A 25,915-nucleotide genomic window follows, 5' to 3' on the forward strand; every position below is an offset into this window, starting at 1 on the left:
CCTGGGGGAAGACATTTACTTTTTTGTCAGCAACAGCTTCCTTATTTGTGTAAAAATAACTCTTGTTTTTCTCATGTCATAAATGATTACAATTTGAAGTTGCTTTCACTTCCAAAAAGTGGGTAAAGACTTTTTTTTTTAATTAGAGAGAGTATCTCACCCTATTGCCCAGGCTGTATTGCAGTGGTGAAATAGCTCACTGTGATCTCAAATTTCTGGGCTCAAGCAATCTTTTCATCTCAGTCTCCTGAATAGTTATTAGTATAGACACATGCCACTATATGTGGCTAATTGAAAACCAAAATTTAAAAGGGGGTTTTATTAGGTTGCCCAGAATCATATCAAATTTCTGCCCTCAAGTGATCCTCCTGCCTCAGCCTCCCAAGTAGCTGGTATTACCGGTGTGAGCCAATGCACCCAGGATAAAAATTTTATAACTTATATTCTCCCATTTTTTTCATCTCAATGTCTTCACAATGTAATGTAGATCAGACTCTTTTAGATAGATTTTTATAGGACACAGATTTCCAGGCACTTTGGGAGCCTCTGATTTACCTGATCTGGAAAAGTTCTTGTGTTGTTGACAAGCAAGCCCAATTGATCTTGAAGTAGATGGTGTGAGGAACACACATTGAAAGCAATGTTTGTCTCTATTCCTCTGCAAAGCTAATTCCAGTCCCCCTGAAACTTTTCTCCAGTAATTGCTTTTTCTTCTGATACTTACAATACCCCTCACTCCTCTCCACTTTAGACAACCAGAGGACAAGGCATGTGGAACCCAGTTCTCATTATTATGGTAACGTTCTTGAGGCATTCTTGGCTTTTTCCAAGACACAAATGGTTGAAAGTATTAGGCCAGCTATTTTGCCTTGAAACCAAACTTTCCAACTGTTTGTTTGCTCTGCTAATTTCATTTAAATAAGACTGCAGCTATGCTATTTTTGCCAACTATACAAAATTGACTTAATATTGTTCTAGAATAGTCTTTCAGCTACAACAAGTTATGTATAAATCAAAAGCTTCTTGTGTAAAACTTTTTAAAATTGTAGACGCTGCTCAATACAGAACAGTCTCAGTCCTCCTCTGGTCCACAAAACCTCTGACTTCCTGTCTATGGACAGAACATCTGGTTTAATCTACAGGAACCCATAACTTCCTGAAACTTTATGCTAATCAGTGACAGCATGAGTCAATTGAATTTTAGTGTGTCTGAGTCCATAGAGTGTTAGCTACTGAAAACTTTCCATTGCCAATCTGAGCAAGTGCAGCAGGTAGTGTGCCTACAGCTCTGCAAAGAAATTTCAGGTAAGCAGAATTGTTTAGAACAGCCTTTTTTTTCTTGGCATTTCAATTAACTAGGATTTTTTTCTCAATCATTTGTATTTGTTAATCTATTTCTTTTCCCCTGCAAACCCTTGGAATGAGCACTCACCAGGGTCTCAATGTTGATAACAAATTCTTCAAAACCTTTTAGGTACCTGAAGCTGAAAAATAGTTTAGAAAAAGCCAGTGTGTAGCCTTTTGAATTTCTAAAATGTCCAAATGCCTTCCTTGAATTATAAATTATCAATATGCTTAAACATTTCTCTGACAACCTCTAGATCTCCAGGGTAATATTGTTAGCAAAAAGAAAAAAAAAATCAGTATTCTCCTTGCCTCCAATCCTGCTTCTAGAGTATTACTTGTTTATTTGCATAGAAAAATATTCCTACTTCCTTCTGTGTCATGTGGCTAGAATAAAAAAATGCTTTTCTGTTGCCCTTTGCCAAATTTCTCTCCTTTCGTTGAAACATTTGACACCTGACATCCTAATTTTTCTCGCAGCAAACTTCTGCTACATCCTGTTCATGTCTGTGATACCTGAAACTCCCAGTTCCTTCTTGGCTCCTACCCTATTGACTTGGAGTTGATGACAACAGTCATACATCCCAAACTGATCTACTTCTGAATACCTCTGAAATCTCAACCACTAATATTCTAATATCTGACCCCAATCTCCTATTTGTAAGTACATTTTTTCCTGTCTATTAACATTGCTATTCTTTGACTTCATCAAGTAATTTCGTCCCTTGTTTTTCTATATTTTCTCACTTTATTGGTCTCCAACTTACTTTACTTTTTTCTTCTCTGTCTTAGATGTGAGTTTCAATCCTTCATTTCTATGTTCTCAAATGCTTTGTCCCTTATCTTTTTTGTTAATCAAGCCCTGAAAAAACCAATCTTGGTTTGTTTTAATTTGCCTTCTGTGCTTCTACTTTCGGGGTTCTGAGCTTAATATACTGTTGAGTAACACTTCCAAATCATGGTGTCCATCTTTACACAATCCTAAGCATGCTTCCCAGTCCTTGCTAATTCTAGTCCACCCTTTCTCCCATTAACAACAAAAGCCATTTATACCCTAACCGTTTCCCCTAACATCCTACTTCTTTTTCTGGACACTTTCTTGGCCTACTCCCTCACCCACTCACTTCTAAAAAGTGATTTTGGGAATAGGAAGAAATTTTACCTCTTCCAGGAAATAGACATTCAAAAATAACTTGCCAACCCTCTGCTCTTTTTCTCTATCCCTGTGTACTCCTATATACAATTAGTCCTTACTTAACATTGTCAATGGGTTCTTGGAAACTGCAATATCAAATGAAACAACATGTATCAAAATTAGTTTTACCATAAGCTAATTAATATAAAGAAGAGTGAAGTTCCTCCAGCATATTTCTGGTGACAAAAACATCACCAAATTTATAAAGAACTGAAACATTTCTAATATAAAACAATGCAATAAATGTAAGCTGTATGTACATTTAAGAAATATTGATACAAACAAGTAAGATAATTACTTACCTAATCTTTGGTGCGTTGGTGTGTGCTGGTGATCACAGTGGTGGTGGGTTAAATTGAGAAATAAATGTTTGCAAAGCAAAAGTAGTAAGAAGCATCTCTTGTATCTATGAATTTAAAAATCATTCACAAATGTGATGGGCTCGCTGAGTCCTTTTGCACAGCGTTGTTTATTGTCATGCATTTGTATCATTATCATACACTTTATGAATTTTTGTTGTATTGGGAATGTTTCATTCATTCATTTTTCAACTGCCTTATTCCAGTTCAGGGGAGCAAGTGACTGAAGCCTATGCTGGTAGCTCAGAGCACAAGGCAGGAACCCACCATGGACTGGAAACCCTTCCATCCTGGGGACACACATGCAGGTGCACACAGGCACACTCTCTCTCTCTCCCTCTCTCTCTCACCCACACACACACACACTCATCCTATAAAAATTTAGACTTGCCAATATACTAATGTACACATTTTTGAGATGTGAGAGGAAATGGGATTATCCAGAGAAAGTCCACGCAGACATGAGGAGGACAGCCAAACTGCCCATAGACAGTGGTCCAGCCAGGAATTGATTTTTCCCTCTTAACCATTATAATGAAAAGATATTGAACAAAATAACATTATTTGATGACCTGCTGTATACCTACATATATACGCCTGCATCTGCATCCATCCTAAAGTTTTTTGACTTCTCACTGGAAGAAGTATTCTTCCTGTTCAAAACTTAATTTAACAAGTATTCTGAGAATTATGGTTCACCATTATATGAATTAGTCAGCAAAAAGGAGCTGAAATTGTGGTTGGCATTTTGTACATAAGGTCACTGAATTTCTTTCACCTTTCTATGTCCTTTTAGATGCATTGGCCTATCAATTACTTATATCTTACCTCTTGTAGTTAGTATAGGTATGCTTAACTCTCATCTAATAAGAGAAATGCCTTTCTTTGAGATCTTATAGCTCTCTTCTTCTCCTTGACACTCCCGTGTTCTTCTTTCTTTTCTGGTCAAGCTCTTTGAAAAAGTTACCTTCACTTCCTCACATTTCATTTAGTCTCCAATCCCCATAACCTGAATTCTTCTCCCGTCCACAACTCTTACCAAGTCGGTAATCAACTCCTAACTTCAAAATGCACTGCCATCTTTAGTACTCATCTCTTTTAGCTTCTCAGCAACCTTTGACTGCTTTGGTTACTCTTTCCTTGAAGGTTTCTCCTATTTTGACTTCCAAGGTCCTTCTCTTATTTTTCACATTCTTTTTTTTTTTTTTGCCATGTTTCCTATCTCTTCTACTGGCTCCTCTTCCTCTCTGATTTTGTTAAACAACACCTGATCCAATAGTCACTCCCTTACAATCCTTCATTATAATATATTGAAGAATATAGTATATTATATTAGACTATTGGATCATGTTGACCCGTAAACATTCTACTGCCTTGGCACCTTGGAGTGAATTGAAACTAGGTGTCTCTCATTGGTGAGAGCTGAACCAGGGTCTAGTCATGGAGGGAAGCTGACAGTGAAAAGGAAGCGGGTCGGAGAGCATGTGCTATTGGTAGAGAAAATAGGCCATTTACCTTTTTTTTTAATCCACATTTTTGTGCACCCCCTACAGTTTATGCATCTAATATTCATTGCAAAAAAACCTACTATTAGGAATTTCCTTCTGCTTTGAAAGTTTCTGTTAGCAGCCACGTTTTTCTCAGAAACTTGGCTATGCCAGGAGCAAAGAGACTTAATGCTCAGTCTTTGAGGAAAAGCATTCTAGAAACCCCATTTCTATCCTTCACTGACTCTATTTGTTCATTCGATGAACAAAAGCTTATTAATTTTTCCACTATACTGGGTGCTGAGCTTGATGCTTGAGTCACAATAAAGACTAAGACATAATATCACCTACCAAGGAGATTACTCTCCTCTGAGGAAATATGCTACCAAAGCCTGCAGAATGGGCAGAATTCTGTGCCATTTGGTTAGTGTGCCCATCATCTTATACAGTGACAGAAACAGATGAGCTTGTTCTAGATCTGTGGTTTGCCTCAAAATGTCTATTTTGTGCCAATAGATTTATTCAAGCAAGTTACATATAGTCCATCTTTGAAGCTGCAGTTTTCTTCATGTATGTTTCTGTCCAGTGGAATGGTCACCTTCACTGGATTTAAAGGTAATATACACAAATTACCACCATGCTGACCACTTCATACAACTTTTCTGGCAAGGAAATCCTCATGACAACCTAGAAAGTAGATATTACTATCCCCATTTTATAGATAATGCAACTGAGGCAGAGAGGCTCAAATAATTTGACTTACCTAAGGTGACTCTGATAGCCAGAAGAGGAGCCAGGGGTGGAGTTTTGGTTTGTTTGATTCCAAAGCCCATGTTGTTAACCACTTTCCTTCCTTTTGTATTGATTTTGGCTATGTACTTAAGAAGGGGCCAGCCCCTCCACACCTGTGGGTATTTCTCATCAGGCAGGATGAGATACTGAGAAAAGAAATCAGACACAGAGACAAAGTGTACAGAAAGAAAGGTGGGCCCAGGGGACCAGCGCTCAGCATACCGAGGAATCACACTGGCACCGGTCTCTGAGTTCTCTCAGTATTTATTGATGACTATTTTCACTATCTCAGCAAGGGTAATGTGGCAGGAGAACAGGGTGATAGTGGGGAGAAGGTCTGCAAGAAAACATGTTAGCGAAGGAATCTGTGTCACAAATAAGTTCAAGGGAAGGTCCTATGCATGGATGTTCACGTGGGTCACACGTATGCTTCTCTCCACCCAAACATCTCAGTGGAGTAAAAAGTAACAGAGCAGCGTCGCTGCCAGCATGTCTCACCACCCGACACAGGGCAGTTTTTCCCCTATCTCAGAGTAGAACGTACAATTGGGTTTCATACTGAGGCATTCAGTTCCCAGGGGCAGGCAGGAGACAGAGGCTTTCCTCTTATCTCAAGTGCAAGAGGTCTTCCTCTATGAATCCTTCTTCAGCACAGACCCTTCACGGGTGTCAGGCTGGGGGATGGTCCAGTCTTTCCCATTCCACGAGGCCATATCTCAGGCTATCACATGTGGAGAACCTTGAACAATACCAGGCTTTCCTGGGCAGAGGTCCCTGTTGCTTTCCAGAGTGAATTGTGCCCCTGCTTACTAGAGAATGGAGAATGGTGATGACTTTTACCTAGCATACTGCCTGTAAACATATTGTTAACAAGGCACATCTTGTATAGCCCTAGATCCCTTAAACCTTGATTCCATACAACACATGTTTCTGTGAGTACAAGGTTGGGGCTAAAGTTATAGATTAACTGCATCTCAAGGCAAAACAATTGTTCAGGGTACAGGTCAAAATGGAGTATCTTATGTCTTCCTTTTCTACATAGATACAGTAACAGTCTGATATCTCTTTCTTTTCCCTACATATCCCCCTTTTGCTTTTTGCCAAAACTGCCATCGTCATTGTGGCCCATTCTCACTGGTTGCTGTCTCTTTGGAGCTGTTGGATACACCTATAGACTAACAAGAGACAGAACAGACATACAAGGATTAATATGAAATTTACAGTAGTGCAACTTCTGATGGCTTTAACGTAAGTGACGGGGTTAAGCTTTGTGAGGCCATCAGCAGCTTTTACAATTGCCTCAGTTTTTGGCACCAAATTTAATGGGCTTTTGTTGCCTTAAAAATTTGATTTTTAAATTTTGAAATATTTAAAGTAAGATTATCTTCTCTTCCTAGTAGAAGGCATCTAACTATGTCTCAGTGATGCTCAGACTCATTATAGTCTTGGGGTGTAATGCAAAAATCTGATGTATTTCAGTCACACTGTAACTGAAAATGTTATTCCAAGCTCATGAGCCTATCTTCCATTCAAATGACGGTTTGTCTAAGATCATTAATTTTGTTTGCCAATTTTTTATCTATTTGGTTCTGAGAATTTCACAATTTTGAGGAATTCTTTTGCCAATTATTTACATTTTTTGCAGTTTGAACAGAGGGGCATACATAAATTCCAGCAGCTGCAACGTTAGCTGTGACTGCAATAGGACCCATAATCATTACAATCAAAGTAAAAATGAACCTGTTGGATCTAGTTAGAACTCGTTTTAATACTTCTGTTAAAATATGGACAGATGGGGAAGCCTCCCGTGGTCAGTCCATGGACACAGGGATCTTCACGCCCTCTCTTGCCCTCACCAGCAGAATATGGTGCTGCCAATCAAAAGTCGAATCAATGCAAGTAAACAATCTACAGCTTTTACAGGTTAGAGTTTGGGAATCTGTTTTAATAAGTATGATTCCTACAACCAGCATATAAAGGAGTTTTACACAACTTTGCAAAGGAATTGTCAGATTGGAATTTAGGTTAATAGTATAATATGGCTTATGATTTTTTGTTCCTATAGTTTGATTTACAGACCAAATTCTAATGTGGTGCGAGGCCACAGTAAGCTTTCATCATTCTGGATATTCAGGACCAGTAATAGGACTAATTAACTTTGGTCGAGGTGAGAAAATTCTCATTTTACTCCATTTTAATGGATAGGGTGATTTTAACCTTTTATAAACCTGGTCCAGCTTTTTAAATTACTCTCATAGGCCAGATTAATGGGCCAGATGGATGGGGCTTGTGAACATGAGTGAGTCTGGCCCATACAATTATAATATAATTGGCCTCAAGGGGCCCAGTCTATAATAGTTCCAAATTCATTGTTTTGTGATATCACCGCAGTATCAGCGACATATTCTTTCCAAACTATGACTTTTGAGTCTTTTGATTCTTTGGGAATTTTTGGGGAGCAAGCCTTCCCCTTAGGCGTAAATTTTAATGATCTTTGATAAGAAGAATCCTGTACATTATTTATTTGTGGCCCGAGTGACATTCCACTTACCATGTGATAAGTAAATCTACTGGTGGCGCTGACAGTAGGTACTTCTACCAACCAATTTTGGGTTGGTAGAACCAATCTAAAATTTGAAGCATCTGGGTGCCTTCCCTAGGCAAATATGAAGATAATGATACCCAATAGAAATATTTATCATCATTCCTTCTTTCTTTAGGTTGGGCAGGGCAAAGACCATCTGTGGGGCCTGGTACCCATGTACAATTGTTAACATATACTTTAGTAGGATTATCTATTCTTGTGACTGCCCTAATCAAGGGCGGGAAAGGCACATAGGCCCAGTATGTATAATTAGTTGCAGCTGCTCCTGCAGACATGGGAAGACTGACCACCGTTGATACAGTCATCAAAGCTGCAAGCAGTATATTCTCTGGAGTTCACGTTACCCTTGTTTTCTTCAGGCTTTTTCAGTTTGCTGTGTCAGCTTTTTTAACTGGGCCCAGCTTGGCGGCTCCACTTCCTTGGTGGATGGCAACTTCTTCTGTAAGTTGTAGGTATCTAAACTAGAAGCTGGTTTTTTCCTGGGGAAATACAATCAATACCTCTCCCCCATGTTATCACCTTTCCTATTTTTCATGTTTTATTTTTATTATTTTTTCACAAAATCAGTTTTCCTTTATGTGGACTGCCCTTTTTATCAGTAAAATATTGTTCTGTAGAAGTACTTGTCTGATTTCTCTAAATGTTTAAAAAATGTAAAGTATAGAGTGCTGGATTAAGTTGCATCTGGGGAGTGTTATACCCTTACTGTCTTTTTCATTTTTTTGTTTCTCCAGTTGGGCTTTTTGTGTTGTATTAGTTCTTTCAATTAGGGCCTGTCTTTGGGAATTATAAGGGATTCCTGTTGTATGTGTAATTTTTCACTGATTTAAGAATTTTTGAAATGTTTTACTACAGTATCCTGGCCCATTATCTGTTTTAAGTTTTTCTGGGACTCCCATGACAGCAAAACAAAATAATAAACGTCTTTTAACATGGGAAGTACTTTTTCCTGTCTGGTAGGTTGCCCATACAAAATGTGAATAAGTATCAACTGTCACATGGACAAATGACAATTTTCTAAACGACAGTATGTATGTGACATCCATTTGCCATAATGCATTAGGACATGGACCTCTGGGATTAACTCCTGCCTCCTGAGTGGGCAGGTGCAGGACTTGACACTGGGTGTAGTGTTGTACAATATTTTTTGCCTGTTTTTATGTGATATCAATTATATTTTTTAATACTGTTGCATTTACATGAGTCAAAGCATAAAGTTCTTGTGCTTCTATGAATGCAGATGATACTAGCAAGTCAGCTTGTTCATTTGCTTCAGTTAAAGGCCCTGGTAAATTAGTGTGTGCTCAAATACGAGTAAAATAAAATGGGAAATTTCTTTTTCTTACAGTTTGTTGTAACAAATTAAACAGCTGGTTTAACTGATCATCCATACTATATTTGATTAGGGCCGTCTCAACATCCTTTGTAGACTGTACTACATATGCAGAATCTGATACAATGTTAATAGGCTGATTAAAATCTTGTAACACTGAAATGACAGCAAGTAACTCTGCTCATTTTGCTGAGTGATATTGAGTTTCAATGACTCGTTCTTTTGGCCTGTTGTAAGCTGCTTTTCTATTGCTGGAACCATCAGTAAACACCATCAGAGCATTCTCTAAAGGATTATGTCTGGTAATTTTAGGTAAAATCCAACTAGTCAATTTTAAAAACTGGAAGATTTTTGTTTCTGGGTAATGATTGTCAATAATTTCTACAAAATTAGCAAGACCAATCTGCCATGAAGAAGAATTGATAAAGGCTTTTCTAACCTGTTTCTTGATTAAAGGAACAATGATTTTTTCTGGGTCACTTCCACTCAATTTTACTATTCATAATCTTCCTTGACCAACTAATGTAGTTATTTGATCCCAGTAGAATGTAGAAGTATTAATCATATTGTGAGAAAGGAAGGACCACTCCTTAAGATGTGTAGTTTGAACGATAATGCCTGTTGGAGAATGCACAGTGGCAAAAATCAAAAGTTGGAGTGGGGCCAAGGGATGTATTCTATTGACTTCTGCTGACTGAATTTTTTCTTCAACTAATTCAATTTCTTTAGTTTCTCTGGAGTTAATGTTCTTTTACTATTCAATTCTGGATCCCCTCTCAAGACAGAGAACAAATTTGCCATGGCATAAGTAGGGATGCGTGCAGTTGGCCAAATCCAATTAATATCTCCTAGCAATTTTTAAGTCATTTAATGTTTTTAATGTGTGTTTTCTTATTTCTATTTTTTGTGGTTTAAATTTCCTTTCCACTACCTGCATTTTGAAATAATGAAAAGGAGTAGAGGTCTCAATCTTATCAGATGTTATTGTCAGTCCTGTGTTTTAAACCTCTGTTGGCAGAAAGGTGTAGCAGTCAATTAATTTGTCTTTCGTTTTTGCAGCACACAAAATATCATCAACATAATGAATGATATAACAGTCTGAAAACTTGTCTCTAACTGGTTGAAGAGCTTGAGCTACAAAAGTCTGACAAAGAGTTGGAGTTTTTTTTATTATTATACTTTAAGTTTTAGGGTATATGTGCACAATGTGCAGGTTAGTTACATATGTATACATGTGCCATGCTGGTGCACTGCACCCAATAACTCGTCATGTAGCATTAGGTATATCTCCCAATGCTACCCATCCCACCTCTCCCTACCCCACAACAGTCCCGAAAGTGTGATGTTCCCCTTCCTGTGTCCACGTGTTCTCATTGTTCAATTCCCATCTATGAGTGACAATATGCAGTGTTTGATTTTTTGTTCTTGCGATAGTTTACTGAGAATGATGATTTCCAATTTCATCCATGTCCCTACAAAGGACATGAAGTCATCATTTTTTATGGCAGCATAGTATTCCATGGTGTATATGTGCCACATTTTCTTAATCCAGTCTATCATTGTTGGACATTTGGGGTGGTTCCAAGTCTTTGCTATTGTGAATAGTGTCACTATAAGCATATGTGTGCATGTGTCTTTATAGCAGCATGATTTATTGTCCTTTGGGTATATACCCAGTAATGGGATGGCTGGGTCAAATGGTATTTCTAGTTTCAGATCACTGAGGAATTGCCACACTGACTTCCACAATAGTTGAACTAGTTTACAGTCCCAACAACAGTGTAAAAGTGTTCCTATTTCTCCACATCCTCTCCAGCACCTCTTGTTTCCTGACTTTTTAATGATTGCCATTCTAACTAGTGTGAAATGGTATCTCATTGTGGTTTTGATTTGCATTTCTCTGATGGCCAGTGATGGTGAGCATTTTTTCATGTATTTGGCTGCATAAATGTCTTCTTTTGAGAAGTGTCTGTTCATGTCCTTTGCCCACTTTTTGATGGGGTTGTTTGTTTTTTTCTTGTAAATTTGTTTGAATTCATTGTAGATTCTGGATATTAGCCCTATGTCAGATGAGTAGGTTGTGAAAATTTTCTCCCATTTTGTAGGTTGTCTGTTCACTCTGATGGTAGTTTCTTTTGCTGTGCAGAAGCTCTTGAGTTTAATTAGATCCCATTTGTCAATTTGGCTTTTGTTGCCATTGCTTTTGGTGTTTTCGACAAGAAGTCCTTGCCCATGCCAATGTCCCGAATGGTAATGCCTAGGTTTTCTTCTAGGGTTTTTATGGTTTTAGGTCTAATGTTTAAGTTTTTAATCCATCTTGAATTAATTTTCGTATAAGGTGTAAGGAAGGGATCCAGTTTCAACTTTCTACATATGGCTAGCCAGTTTTCCCAGCACCAATTATTAAATAGGGAATCCTTTCCCCATTGCTCGTTTTCCTCAGGTTTGTCAAAGATCAGATAGTTATAGATATGTGGCATTATTTCTGAGGGCTCTGTTCTGTTCCATTGATCTATATCTCTGTTTTGGTACCAGTACCATGCTATTTTGGTTACTGTAGACTTGTAGTATAGTTTGAAGTCAGGTAGTGTCATCCCTCCAGCTTTGTACTTTTGGCTTAGACTTGGCAATGGAGGCTCTTTTTTGGTTCCATATGAACTTTAAGGCAGTCTTTTCCAATTCTGTGTAGAAAGTCATTGGTAGCTTGATGGGGATGGCATTGAATCTATCAATTACCTTGGGCAGTATGGCCATTTTCACGATATTGATTCTTCCTACCCATGAGCATGGAATGTTCTTCCATTTCTTTGTATCCTCTTTTATTTCATTGAGCAGTGGTTTGTAGTTCTCCTTGAAGAGGTCCTTCATGTCCCTTGTAAGTTGGATTCCTAGGTATTTTATTCTCTTTGAAGCAATTGTGAATAGGAGTTCACTCATGATTTGGCTCTCTGTTTCTCTGTTATTGGTGTATAAGAATGCTTGTGATTTTTGTACATTGATTTTGTATCCTGAGACTTTGCTGAAGTTGCTTATCAGCTTAAGGAGATTTTGGGCTGAGACAATGGGGTTTTCTAGATATACAATCATGTCATGTGCAAACAGGGACAATTTGACTTCCTCTTTTCCTAATTGAATGCCCTTTATTTCCTTCTCCTGCCTAATTGCCCTGGCCAGAACTTCCAACACTATGTTGAATAGGAGTGGTGTGAGAGGGCATCCCTGTCTTGTGCCAGTTTTCAAAGGGAATGCTTCCGGTTTTTGCCCATTCAGTATGATATTGGCTGTATGTTTCTCATAGATAGCTCTTATTATTTTGAGATACATCCCATTAATACCCAATTTATTGAGAGTTTTTATCATGAACGTTGTTGAATCTTGTCAAAGGCCTTTTCTGCATCTATTGAGATAATCATGTGGTTTTTGTCTTTGGTTCTGTTTATATGCTGGATTACATTTATTGGTTTGTGTATATTGAACAAGCCTTGCATCCCAGGGATGAAGCCGACTTAATCATGGTGGATAAGCTTTTTGATGTGCTGCTGGATTCGGTTTGCCTGTATTTTATTGAGGATTTTTGCATCAATGTTCATTAAGGATATTGGTCTAAAGTTCTCTTTTTTGGTTGTGTCCCTGCCAGGCTTTGGTATCAGGATGATGCTGGCCTCATAAAATGAGTTAGGGAGGATTCCCTCTTTTTCTATTGATTGGAATATTTTCAGAAGGAATGCTACCAATTCCTCCTTGTACCTCTGGTAGAATTCGGCTGTGAATCCATCTGGTCCTGGACTCTTTTTGGTTGGTAAGCTATTGATTATTGCCCCAATTTCAGCTCCTGTTATTGGTCTATTCAGAGATTCAACTTCTTCCTGGTTTAGTCTTGGGAGAGTGTATGTGTCCAGGAATTTATCCATTTCTTCTAGATTTTCTAGATTATTTGCATAGAGGTGTTTGTAGTATTCTCTGATGGTAGTTTGTATTCCTGTGGGATTGGTGGTGATATCCACTTTATCATTTATTATTGCGTCTATTTGATTCTTCTCTCTTTTTTTCTTTATTAGGCTTGCTAGTGGTCTATCAATTTTGTTGATCCTTTCAAAAAACCAGCTCCTGGATTCATTAATTTTTTGAAGGGCTTTTTGTGTCTCTGTTTCCTTCAGTTCTGCTCAGATTTTAGTTATTTATTGCCTTCTGCTAGCTTTTGAATGTGTTTGCTCTTGGTTTTCTAGTTCTTTTAATTGTGAAATTAGGTTGTCAATTTTGGATCTTTCCTGCTTTCTCTTGTGGGTATTTAGTGGTATAAATTTCCCTCTACACACTGCTTTGAATGTGTCCCAGAGAGTCTGCTATGTTGTGTCTTTGTTCTCACTGGTTTCAAAGAAAATCTTTATTTCTGCCTTCATTTTGTTATGTACCCAGTAGTCATTCAGGAGAAGGTTGTGCAGTTTCCATGTGTTTGAGCGGTTTTGAGTGAGTTTCTTAATGCTGAGTTCTATTTTGGTTGCACTGTGGTCTGAGAGACCGTTTGTTATAATTTCTATTCTCTTACATTTGCTGAGGAGAGCTTCACTTCCAACTATGTGGTCAATTTTGGAATAGGTGTGGTGTGGTGCTGAAAAAAATGTATATTCTGTTGATTTTGGGTAAACAGTTCTCTAGATGTCTATTAAGTCCGCTTGGTGCAGTGGTGAGTTGAATTCCTGGGTATCCTTGTTAACTTTCTGTCTTGTTGATCTGTCTAATGTTGACAGTGGGGTGTTAAAATCTCCCATTATTATTGTGTGGGAGTCTAAGTCTCTTTGTAGGTCACTCAGGACTTGCTTTATGAATCTGGGTGCTCATGTATTGGTTGCATATATATTTAGGAGGGTTAGCTCTTCTTGTTGAATTGATCCCTTTATCATTATCTAATCACCTTCTTTGTCTCTTTTGATCTTTGTTGGTTTAAGTCTGTTTTATCAGAGACTAGGATTGCAAGCCCTGCCTTTTTTTGTTTTCCATTTGATTGGTAGATCTTCCTCCATCCTTTTATTTTGAGCCTATGTGTGTCTCTGCACGTGAGATGGGTTTCCTGAATACAGAACACTGATGGGTCTTGACTCTTTATCCAATTTGCCAGTCTGTGTCTTTTAATTGGAGCATTTAGTCCATTTACATTTAAAGTTAACGTTGTTATGTGTGAATTTGATACTGTCATTATGATGTTAGCTTGTTATTTTGCTCGTTAGTTGATGCAGTTTCTTCCTAGTCTCGATGGTCTTTACATTTTGGCACGATTTTGCAGCAGCTGGTACCAGTTGTTCCTTTCCATGTTTAGTGTTTCCTTAGGAGCTCTTTTAGGTCAGGCCTGGTGGTGACAAAATCTCTCAGCATTTGCTTGTTTGCAAAGTATTTTACTTCTTCACTTATGAAGCTTAGTTTGGCTGGATGTGAAATTCTGGGTTGAAAATTCTTTTCTTTAAGAACGTTGAATATTTTCCCCCACTCTCTTCTGGCTTGTAGAGTTTCTGCCGATAGATCAACTGTATTCTGATGGGCTTTCCTTTGTGGTTAAGCCGACCTTTCTCTCTGGCTGCCTTTAACACTTTTTCCTCATTTCAACTTTGGTGAATCTCACAGTTATGTGTCTTGGAGTTGCTCTTCTCGAGGAGTGTCTTTGTGGCGTTCTCTGTATTTCCTGAACTTGGATGTTGGCCTTCCTTGCTAGATTGGGGAAGTTCTCCTAGATAATATCCTGCAGAGTGTTTTCCAACTAGTTTCATTCTCCCCGTCACTTTCAGGTACACCAATCAGATGCAGATGTGGTCTTTTCACATAGTCCCATATTTCTTCGAGGCTTTGTTCACTTCTTTTTATTATTTTTTCTCTAAACTTCCCTTCTCGCTTCATTTCATTCATTTCATCTTCCATCGCTGAAACCCTTTCTTCCAGTTGATCACATTGGCTCCTGAGGCTTCTGCATTCTTCACATAATTCTTGAGCCTTGGCTTTCAGCTGCATCAGCTCCTTTAAGCACTTCTCTGTATTGGTTATTCTAGGTATACATTCGTCTAAAGTTTTTTCAAAGTTTTCAACTTCTTTGCCTTTGGTTTGAATTTCCTCCTGTAGCTTGGAGTAGTTTGATCGTCTGTAGCCTTCTTCTCTCAACCCGTCAAAGTCACTCTCCATCCAGCTTTATTCCAATGCTGCTGAGGAACTTCATTCCTTTGGAGGAGGAGAGGCCCTCTGATTTTTAGAGTTTCCAGTTTTTCTGCACCGTTGCTTCCTCATCTTTGTGGTTTTATCTACTTTTGGTTTTTGATAATGGTGAAGTATAGTTGGGTTTTTGGTGTGGATATCCTTTCTGCTTGTTAGTTTTCCTTCTAACAGATAGGACCCTCAGCTGCAGGCCTGTTGGAATTTGCTAGAGATCCACTCCAAACCCTGTTTGCCTGGGTATCAGTAGCAGTGTCTGCAGAACAGTGGTTTTTTGTGAACCGCGAATGGTGTTGTCTGATCGTTCCTCTGGAAGTTTTGTCTCAGAGGAGTACCCAGCCCTGTGAGGTGTCAGTCTGCCCCTACTGGGAGGTGCCTCCCAGTTAGGCTTCTCAGGGGTCAGGGGTCAGGGACCCACTTGAGGAAGCAGTCTGCCCGTTCTCAGATCTCCAGCTGCGTGATGGGAGAACCACTCATCTCTTCAAAGCTGTCAGACAGGGACATTTAAGTCTGCAGAGGTTACTGCTGTCTTTTTGTTTGCCTGTGTCCTGCCCCCAGAGGTGGAGCCTATAGAGGCAGGCAGGCCGCCTTGAGCTGTGGTGGGATCCACCCAGTTCCAGCTTTCTGGCTGCTTTGTTTACCTAAGTGAGCCTGGGCAATGGTGGGCACCCCTCCCCCAGCCTTGCTGCCACCTTGCAGTTTGATCTCAAACTGCTATGCTAGCTATCAGTGAGATTCCGTGGGCATAGGACCCTCCAAGCCAGGTGTGGGATATAATCTCCTGGTGTGCCATTTTTTAAGCCCGTTGGAAAAGCGCAGTATTCAGGTGGGAGAGAACCGATTTTCCAGGTGCCGTCTATCACCCCTTTCTTTGAGTAGGAAAGGGAACTCCCTGAACCCTTGCACTTCCTGAGTGAGGCAATGCCTCACCCTGCTTTGGCTCTTGCAAGGTGTGCTGCATCCACTGACCTGCGCCCACTGTCTGGCACTCCCTAGTGAGATGAACCCGGTACCTCAGACGGAAATGCAGAAATCACCCATCTTCTGCATCGCTCACACTGGTAGCTGTAGACTGGACCTTTTGCTATTCGGCCATCTTGGCTCCTCCCCAATAGTTGGACTATTAAGCATTCCCTGAGGCAACAATTTCCACTGAAACCTGGTGGCTGGTTCTTTATTATTTATGGCTGGTATAGTAAAAGCAAATTTTCCAAAATCCTGTTTTGCCAGAGAAGAGGTAAAAAAGCAATCCTTCAGATGAATTGTAATTAAAGGCCAATCTTTGGGGATTATGGCCAGAGAGGGCAACCTGGTTTGGAGAGCCCCCAATGGGTCGAATTACTGCATTAACAGCTCTTAAGTTGGTCAGCATGCCCCATCTGCTGGAATTTTTCTGAATTACAAACACTGAGGAATCTAAGGAGAGAACATTGGTGAAACGTCCATTTTACAATAGTTTTTAAACTATTTTATGTAGCGCCCCCAACTATTCCTTAGGGAGCAGCCACTGTTTGACTCAGATGGGATGCTGCAAGGTGAGTCGGAATTCCTCCTTCACCATAGTGAACTGCAGGTTGGGCAACAATGGGTGCCACAAGCCGAGTCACAGTGAGCCAGATCGTCACAGATTATTTAAGCCCTAGATCCCTTAAATCTTGATTCTACACAACATATGTTTCTGTGAGCTCAAGGTAGGGGCTAAAGTTACAGATTAACATCATCTTAAGGCATAGCAATTGTTCAGGATACAAGTCAAAATGGAGTTTCTTATGTCTTCCTTTTCTACTTAGACCCAGTAACAGTCTGATCTCTCTTTCTTTTCCCTACATTTTTACATGTATACCTGCATACATAGATGTCAAATGTACTGAGTTTTCCAGGATTGCAAAAAATATTAATGGCTTCCTTGCAAGCCATCAGGATGTTGTAGAAATTTTTCTATTTGTTACTTCTTAGAAAATATGGCCGTTCTTATATATTGCCTACAAGTATGTGAGAGGTCAGGTGTATATAATGTAAATATATATTATATATTTATATATATGGTCAGCCATGTGTATATGGCTGGAAGAAAGTTCAAAAGTTCGTATTTATATCTCATTTATATAATACTGTATTTCAGAAAGACTTTCAGGTGGGTACGGGCAAATATATATATATACACAGGTAACCATTCACCTATGCATCATCGTATTTATTATTTATTTATTAATTTAATTTTCATTTTTTTGAGAAGAAGTCTCACATTGTTGCCCAAACTGGAGTGCAGTGGTGCGATATCAGATGACTGCAACCTCCTCTTTCCGGGTTCAAGCGATTCTCCTGCCTCAGCTTCCTGAGTACCTGGGACTACTGGCACTCAACACCACACCTGGGTAGTTTTTTGTATTTTTAGTAGAGACGGGGTTTCACTATGTTGGCCAGGCTGGTCTTGAACCCCTGACCTCATGATCTGCCAGCCTTGGCCTCACAAAGTGCTGAGATTACAGGCTGAGCCGCTGCACCCGGCCGAAATCTTTATATTATTAATTTGGGATTACATCATATGTTTTCCTGACTTTGTAACACAGACGTTTTCCTATGTCATTAAACACTTATGAAAGACATCATTTAGATAGCTGCCTGATAATCTATTATTTGGATATACCGTCATTAACTTGATCGTTTCTTCATAATGAATTTTGTATTATATCTAATATAAAATATCATATTACAATAAATTTTATTACAAGTACATCCTTAAACATATCTATTTTTATTTCCTTTGGATGAGTTTCTAGATGTGGAAATACTGAATAAAAGGGCTTGCTCTATTTTTAAGGTTGCTAACATCTAATTCCAATTCGCAGATCTTGCCAATTACTACTTGGTGGTATCACTACTAATCAACGATTTTTTCTTCCTATGGTTTTTTTCCTAAGGAGAAAAAGGACTATGCACAATATAGTCTGCAAGGTTTTTTCCAGATGATTACATTCTTTCTTTATAGCTGAAAATAGTACCCATTCTATGGCAACATTAGAGCAAGTATTTCAATGCTTGGGGTTGGGGGGCTCCCCATAGTGACAATCCCTGAAGAGATGCATTATTTTTTATTTGTGTCTGGACAGCTGAAGGCATTCACTCTCCATATTCTTTTGCTGATTCGAATCAAATGAGCATGGGAGATATATTTTGCCAGATATGTTAATGTACTTTTTAAGTGGAATTGTATGGAGATTACTAAGGAGTCCTGAGGTCTAGTTGCATCTCTGGGCTTTAGTTTCTCATTTGTAAACTGAAAAGTTTGGACTAGATAATTTCTGAAGCCCTCACTGTTAACAGTGTATGATGTCCCTGGTGACTTCTCCTTTCTCTTCTTTCTGAACACCTATCATATCTCGGTAGGTATTTTTATTTTTGTGTTTATTTCCTTAGATCGTATCCTTGAGGGAAGGAAGCTGAAGCATTACATAAGATGTTTGTGCTTCATGACACTCAGAAGCTGCAGATTCTGTATAAATCCTTGGAAAAGAGCATCCCTGAATCCATAAAGGTAAGGGAGTAGGAGGAAATCAAAGGAGAGAGTATGGAGTTGAGAGGAGGACAGATTCAGGGTTCAGTACCTTACTGGGGAGATAGGAATGCAAGTCTAAAGTCAGAATCTGTGCAAAGATAACCTTAATATCTATATCCAGTCAATCACCTACTTTGCTTCCTTTTTGTGACCTCTGAAACATCTTTTGAATTTATCCTTCTGCTATCTTTGGTGTACTTTGTCATCTCTTTCAGGTAATTGCAATATTTCTGTATATCCAATCTTAACAGCCTAGTTACAACTTTGTGATGAGAGTCATCTATATGACACATATAGGATCATATCACTCGCTGGTTTTAAAATTTGCCATAGCAGTTTGCAAAGTCCATCTCTAAGGCTTAATTGGGTTACAGGGTTTATTACAAAGTTCTCCAGCCTTTTCTATTTTGCCTCTCAACATTCTCCTGCCATATACCACATGCTACAAATATTGAGCTTCTCACAGTTCAGCAGGCATGATATCATCTACCGTACTATTAATCATTTCACTCATGCTTTTTCTCCTACTTGTAATAACTTGCTCTCATTCTCTGTTTTTCCAGAAAAAGACATTACATATGTATCAAGACCCAGTTCAGATATTACTCCTTATGTAAGTCTCCTTATCATTTCCTAGACAGGTAGTGCTTTTCCTCCTTGGGCTCCTATACCACCATATACATATGTCTCTCAGACCTTGTGTCCTACAATGGTTGAACTATGTACTCTCTATCCTTCTAAACTTAACTTTATGGTTGTGGCCATATCATATTCACCTTTCAGTTCGTCATGCTTCAGAGAGACATGATACACAATAGATACCCAATAAATAGTATGTTATGAAATAAAGAAAAAAATGAGAAAATGGCATGAATTTTTAAAAAATGAATGAATATCAGGGAAGCCAGTTCCTAACGATTCAAGTGCTAACATGGATTTTTGGGGATGCTTATTTGTCCCTCTTGCAGCATAACTCTCAAAGAGTAACCCAATGAGCCACCTTGGAAGCACTGGCACCATCCTAAGTCCTCCTAGACTTGTTATCCTTATTTCCCATGCCTCATATAAGACTTTATATTGGAGAAAAACTTCATCCCCTCCTGTTTCGTTCTGTTGCATTATAGGCATACGGCACCATTTTCAACATAAAAAATAAAAACCCATTCAAAATGGAAGTGATGGTAGATGCCTGGATAGATTACCAATTCGTCATTACTTGGCCTCAGAACTGGGTAGGAGCAATAGTTACTGAATACCAGGGCAGTCACTCTCCAGATATTCTCTGTGTGGCAATGAGGGAACCGAAACTGAGGGGTGGTGAGAAGAATGTTGACACTGTTGGTGTACACAAGTTTGGGAAGGGCTGTTTGGGAGAGAGGGTAGGGAAGTGAGATAAGGCTTGAACTTAGATCCAGTGATCAATAACCCTGGATGTGTAAATAAAATTCGGATTCCAAGCAGTCAATCTATTCCATCAAGATTCTGATCATAGGAATACATCCCAACCTAGACTTCTATGGCTGAAAGTGATTAAGAAGTGTTTTCACCTGCAGGGACTCTCAAGTGAAAGTGTCATCAGCAGAGGGTAGGCAGGCATTTAGACGCAGACTGAGCTGTCTTTTCTAGGTACTACTCTGGCTCTGGAATGACAGTTCTTTCCAAAAGTTTATCTATTCACATTCACTCCAAGAGCCAATCACTGAGCCAGCCGCACAGTCCTGGGTTAGGATTAGCTCAGGTGTCACCTTGCCAAAAACCTGGAGCCTTGCCAAACCTGTCCCTTATATTTTTTCCATACCTTAGGCACCTTCTCTTTTAAATCCTTAACATACACCATTTTGCTTACACTTCCCATTCCAAACAATGGAGCTATTTACTCACCCTCTCAAGGGCAGCTCACTTTAGTACCTTCAAAGAAAGAAACTATCTTCAGTGTATAAATAGTGAGTTATTCTTGGAGCAACTGCAAGGCCATTTTCTACACCTATCTTAGAAAAACAGAATGTTTCAAACAAGTGAATCTCTAGTACTGTAGGCCCATGCAAGAACATTTTGTAATTGTAGGGCTATGTGTGATATTTGTTGTATCAGGAGATAAAAAATGACTGGGATCATTATACCAACACTTACCACATCTTCACCAAAGCTCCTGACAACTTAGAGGAGGTCATGCTCCGAGGTTATCAATGGGAGCAAACTTTCCAGATCCAATCTAACTAGTCTGAGTTAAAAGAAAAAGATCCATGGTTTATTCCTAGCTGATATGAAAGGTAAAAAGCAGTACCTGTCTTTCTCCTCTCTCCAGGTTGCCAGGAGGGCTTGGATGAAGTAATAAGAAAGGTTGCAACTTCAAAATCAGTGCAGGTAGATTACGTGAAAACCACGCTCTTTATACCGGAGTTACCAAAGAAACACAAGACTTCGAGTAATGACAAGATGCAGTTGTTTAAAGTGGGTGATGATAACAAGTGAGATTTTAACTTTTGCTTCCCAAATTCCTTAATAGAATTATTGAGTTGCCACAAAGGCTGTACTTGGAAATGTAGAATTTGAAACTAAATTATCATGGGGTACGAAATTGAATAGGTAAGGAAAGGGAGATATGTTAGCAACTGTGTGCTGAGCATAGACAAAGCCTTCATTAGACAAGGTCTTTATGCATATTATTTCACTTAGGTCACAAGGGTCCTTCTGAGAGGGTAATGGACATCATGGTGACATCGAAAAATGTTGACTTAAACTATATCTTACAAAATGCTACATGCTTATAGAAAGTACATAAGCATACAAAGTGAAAAATAAAATCTGTCCTCTTGGGTTCCCCTGCTAGGTGTAAATAATTTTGACCCGATATGTATGCTTTTAGTACTCTATATGAGTTATGTATTTATTTTTGCAACAAGTACACATAATTTAAGGCACCTTCTGAAATGAATATCATCATAAATAGATTATTGAACAGTGCATAAATATGTCTGAAAGATGAATTACCAGGATTTAAACTATTGAGTCAAAGAATACACATAATAAATGAATGATATTTCTAAACTGGATGGTAAGATTTTCATAAATTTAATGTGTGATATCATAACTTATGAAACAACCTAAACATCCAGTGATGGGGAAATGGAAACAATTATTATGATACATTAAAACATTAGAATACTATGAAGCCATTACAAAGAATGAAGCAGCTCTACATGACAGATTAGAAAATATTTCTGAAATAGTTTGCTAAGTAAAAAAAAACTAAGGTGGATAGAACAATGTATATAATATACTACCATTTGTGAAAATAAAGAAATGTATGTACATATCTAAAATTGCATAGATTGATGGGAAACTTGCACAAAATATATTGGTATTAGTGGTTGCTTCTAGAGAAAGTAATTGGGTAATAGGAGATCAGAGAAAGAAGAGAGATTTGCTTTCCTCTAGTAATCCATTTATGCTTTATAATTTTGTTACGAATTGAAAAAATAAATAGAATTTAAACACACATTCACAGATATGTTTGATTTAGCCAGAAAAATTAACAGTCTTCAAATTCTGCTTTGCCCCACCAGTGTTCCCATGAGATTTTTAAGGGGAACCTATACACAGGGAAAAATGATAAATGGGGATTAAATTATATTTAGTAATATAACTCTGGAAGTCTGGCATGAAGTACTTGCCCTAAGGTGATTCCTCTAAGCCTACACATGGATATCTTTATATCTTGCCATTCTCGGTTTGGCTATCCACAGGAGGGAGGTGCAGGAAAGGGTACTTGAGAACTTTCAGGAAGCAAGCCCAGGATCAGGTTAGGCATGGAAGTGAGCAAAAACAAAGCATCACCCACAGAAAACAGCGTTCTGTTACCCACCCACTGGCAAACATGAAGTGACCCTGAAACTGACAAACTTCTCAAAACTCTTTCTCCCCGGAGAGGGGCAAAAATTCCTGGAGATCTCTTTCACTATTTCCATATTTACAGAGGATATTACTATAATTTTACAAGCAAGAAAACTGAGTCTCACATAACTTTTCCAAAAGAAAATAATCAGGATTAGAATCTCAATGGTTATCACCAAAAATTTAGTACTCTTTTTTCGTGTATTGCAGCTTCTTAAACTGCGTTTCTGTGTATGTGATGACAGGCTTTTGGACACATGAAGATGTAAGATCAGCATTGTTCTCATCTTCCTGTAAAATAAGTTTGATTGGAATATCTGTTCAATGAATTACTATCTTGTATATTTAGATATTTTGTGGAGTAGATCTCAAAATGCACATGGTTTCAAACATGCATCTTTCAAGTAAATTCAGCCATGCGGAAAGCTTCTCTCATCTATATCCTCACTCTTTTAAAGAGGTGTTCATTTTCTTCCTTAGGGTACTTAATGGGACATTTTGAGATGTCCTATAATATATCATGCTATCTGTCTGCTATTTAATATACCATAAAACACAGTGTTCCCCAAACAATTATTTGGAAACATTTTGAAGCAGGAATAGAAAAGGTAGTTGTTATGCAGCTATTGCCTCTTCTAGGCTGTAGGATCCTTAAGGAAAGGAATGGTGTTACATATATATATGTATATTTTTTTTTCGCAATTCCAGTGTTTGATAATATTAACTGAATAAAGGTAACTTTTTTTTCTTCACAGGGAAGGAAACTTTTCAAACATGTTCTTAGGTGCTTGACATTCAGGTCTTGTAAATGAACACTGGGCCTTTGGGAAAAATGAGAGGAATTTGAAATATATTGAACGCTGCCTCCAGGATTTTCTAGGATTTGGTGTGCTGGGTCCAGAGGGGCAGCTTGTCTCTTGGCTTGTGATGGGACAGTCCTGTGAGTTGAGAATGGGTTATACTGTCCCCAAATACAGAAACCAAGGCAATATGTTGAAAATTGGTTATCATCTTGAAAAGAATCTTTCTCAGAATGAAATCCCATTTTATGCTCATGTGGCAGATAATAATAAAAGCCTGCAAGCACTGAAAAATGTTGGGTTTAAGATTTGTCCTTGTGGCTGGCATCAGTGGAAATGCACCCCCAAGAAATATTGTTGATTAGTTCCATTGTCCATTTCAAATCTTATCTGTAGGAAATCATTAATTAAACACAAATATGGTGGTGTACATTAGCACAAAAGACATCTGATTATCCAGGATCTGGGTATTATTTAAGGTCACTGTTAACATTTTTACCCTCCTAATCCTCTGTATTATTACAGAAAATTAGAAGCTCAACCCTATGGTCTCATAATTTCCTTTATGATGACAGACATCTCAGAATTAAAATCACCCAATGCCAATCATTAGTGACAAGATAACCGTTTATCTCAACACTTTCTTAAATGAAGATGACTTCTTTGATGAAAAAATTGCTTTTCATTCTGAGTGTCCTCTGAGGAGCTTTGAGATGCTCAGCTAAATTAAATTTTGTGTCTATGAGTGAAAATTTGTTTTTCTTACTTGCTTTTTATCACAAGGGGTTGCTAGGTTGATTTGCAAATTTAAAGCTTAACTTTAAATTTTCAAGATGATTTTTATGTCTGTGATGTACTAGTTTTCTATTGTCATTATAACAAATTATGATAAATATTATTACTTAAAGCAACACAATGTGTTATATTTATGGCAGTTAGAAGTTCAGAATAGGATTTATGGGGCTAAACCCGACATGTTGGCAGGGCCAGCTCTTTCTGGAGGCAATGTGGGTAAATCAACTCCCTTGCCTTTTCCAGATCATACAGGCTGTCCTCACTCCTTAGCTTGTGTCTCTGAATCACATCATCTTTTATCTCTCTGCTTTCATCATCATTTCATCACCTTCTTCTCTTCTGCACTCAAATTTCCTTCTGCTTTCCAATTCTTTTTCTTTCTTTCTTTCTTTTTTTTTTTTTTTTGAGACATTCTCACTCTGTAGTCCAGGGTGGAGTACAGTGATGCGATCTTGGCTTACTGCAACCTCTGCTTCCCAGGTCCCAGTTCAAGCAATTCTCCTGCCTCAGCCTCCCGAGTATCTGGGATGGCAGTCATGTACCACCATTCCTAGGTAATTTTTGTATTTTTAGTAGAGACGGGGTTTCACCATGTTAGCAGAGTTCCAATGGCAAATATCAATGGAAGGGTGGAAGACCAGAGCCAAAGGAGGTCACCTTTTGATCATGAAGTGTAATTGTTTTTAAGATCAGATTGTGTTTAGAACTGTTTGTTTTTAGATTGTTTAAGATCTGTTTTTAGATTGTTTAAGATCAAATTATTTTTAAGATTCAGAATTATAATATTAGAAAGTTAGAAAGTTCTAATGATAGCTCAGTTAGAAAGTTCTAATGATAGTGCATGGCACGTGTCCTTTCCATCATCTAGATTTTCCACTTTTTTTGTCTGGCTCACTCCTACTCACTCTCCAGTCCTCATCTTAGTGGTCACTTCCCCTGGAATGCCCCTGACCCTTTAAGATAACAGTGGTGCAAACACCAAAGGCTGAACTTATAACCAGATTCACATGCAACACCTTGCCCTGTGTCATGCTTCAATAATGATGAGGAAGTGAGAAAGAGTAGGGGAAAGGAGGCATAACAATTGGTATTTCTGTAGCAGAGGCCCCAAAGCCAGTCCACTTGATTCTCTAGATTTCCTTTTCTGCGTAACAATGATGAAAGGTAGCCTAGGAAATCCTTTTGTCTGAGGCTTTTATTTGATACCTTGCTAGTCACTAAACAAAGAGAATGATTCCATTCTTTAGTGTAGCCATTGCCTCAAAAATCCATATGTAGCAGGGGTATTTATTTCCAATAATGTATCCATATAGATTAGGTATATTCTATTGACAATTTTATTAAAGTCCTTCATTTCTCTTCCAGATAGCAGATTCTGCCAACCACATTTCATAAAGAGTTCTGATTCCGAGAGGTAAGAACTGAGCCTGGCTTTCTGGTTACATGTTTACTGCTAACCCTGTCCTTCCCTACTACACTTATGCATATTTATAGACTATACCCTCCATTGCCCACAGCCTGGATTGTAAATTCCACAAGAGCATGGCTGTGTCTTCTAACATC

The 25,915-nt window shown here is 38.4% G+C and overlaps 1 pseudogene; it reads left to right on the forward strand.

Moving 5' to 3' along the window:
* The first annotated feature begins 1,252 nt into the window (after positions 1-1,252).
* Positions 1,253-23,918, forward strand: LOC129008778 (glycine N-acyltransferase-like protein 2; annotated as a pseudogene).
* Positions 23,919-25,915: the final 1,997 nt, after the last annotated feature.

The sequence above is a fragment of the Pongo pygmaeus genome, chromosome 9 (genome assembly GCF_028885625.2).
Source record: "Pongo pygmaeus isolate AG05252 chromosome 9, NHGRI_mPonPyg2-v2.0_pri, whole genome shotgun sequence".
Classification (NCBI taxonomy): Eukaryota; Metazoa; Chordata; class Mammalia; order Primates; family Hominidae; genus Pongo; species Pongo pygmaeus.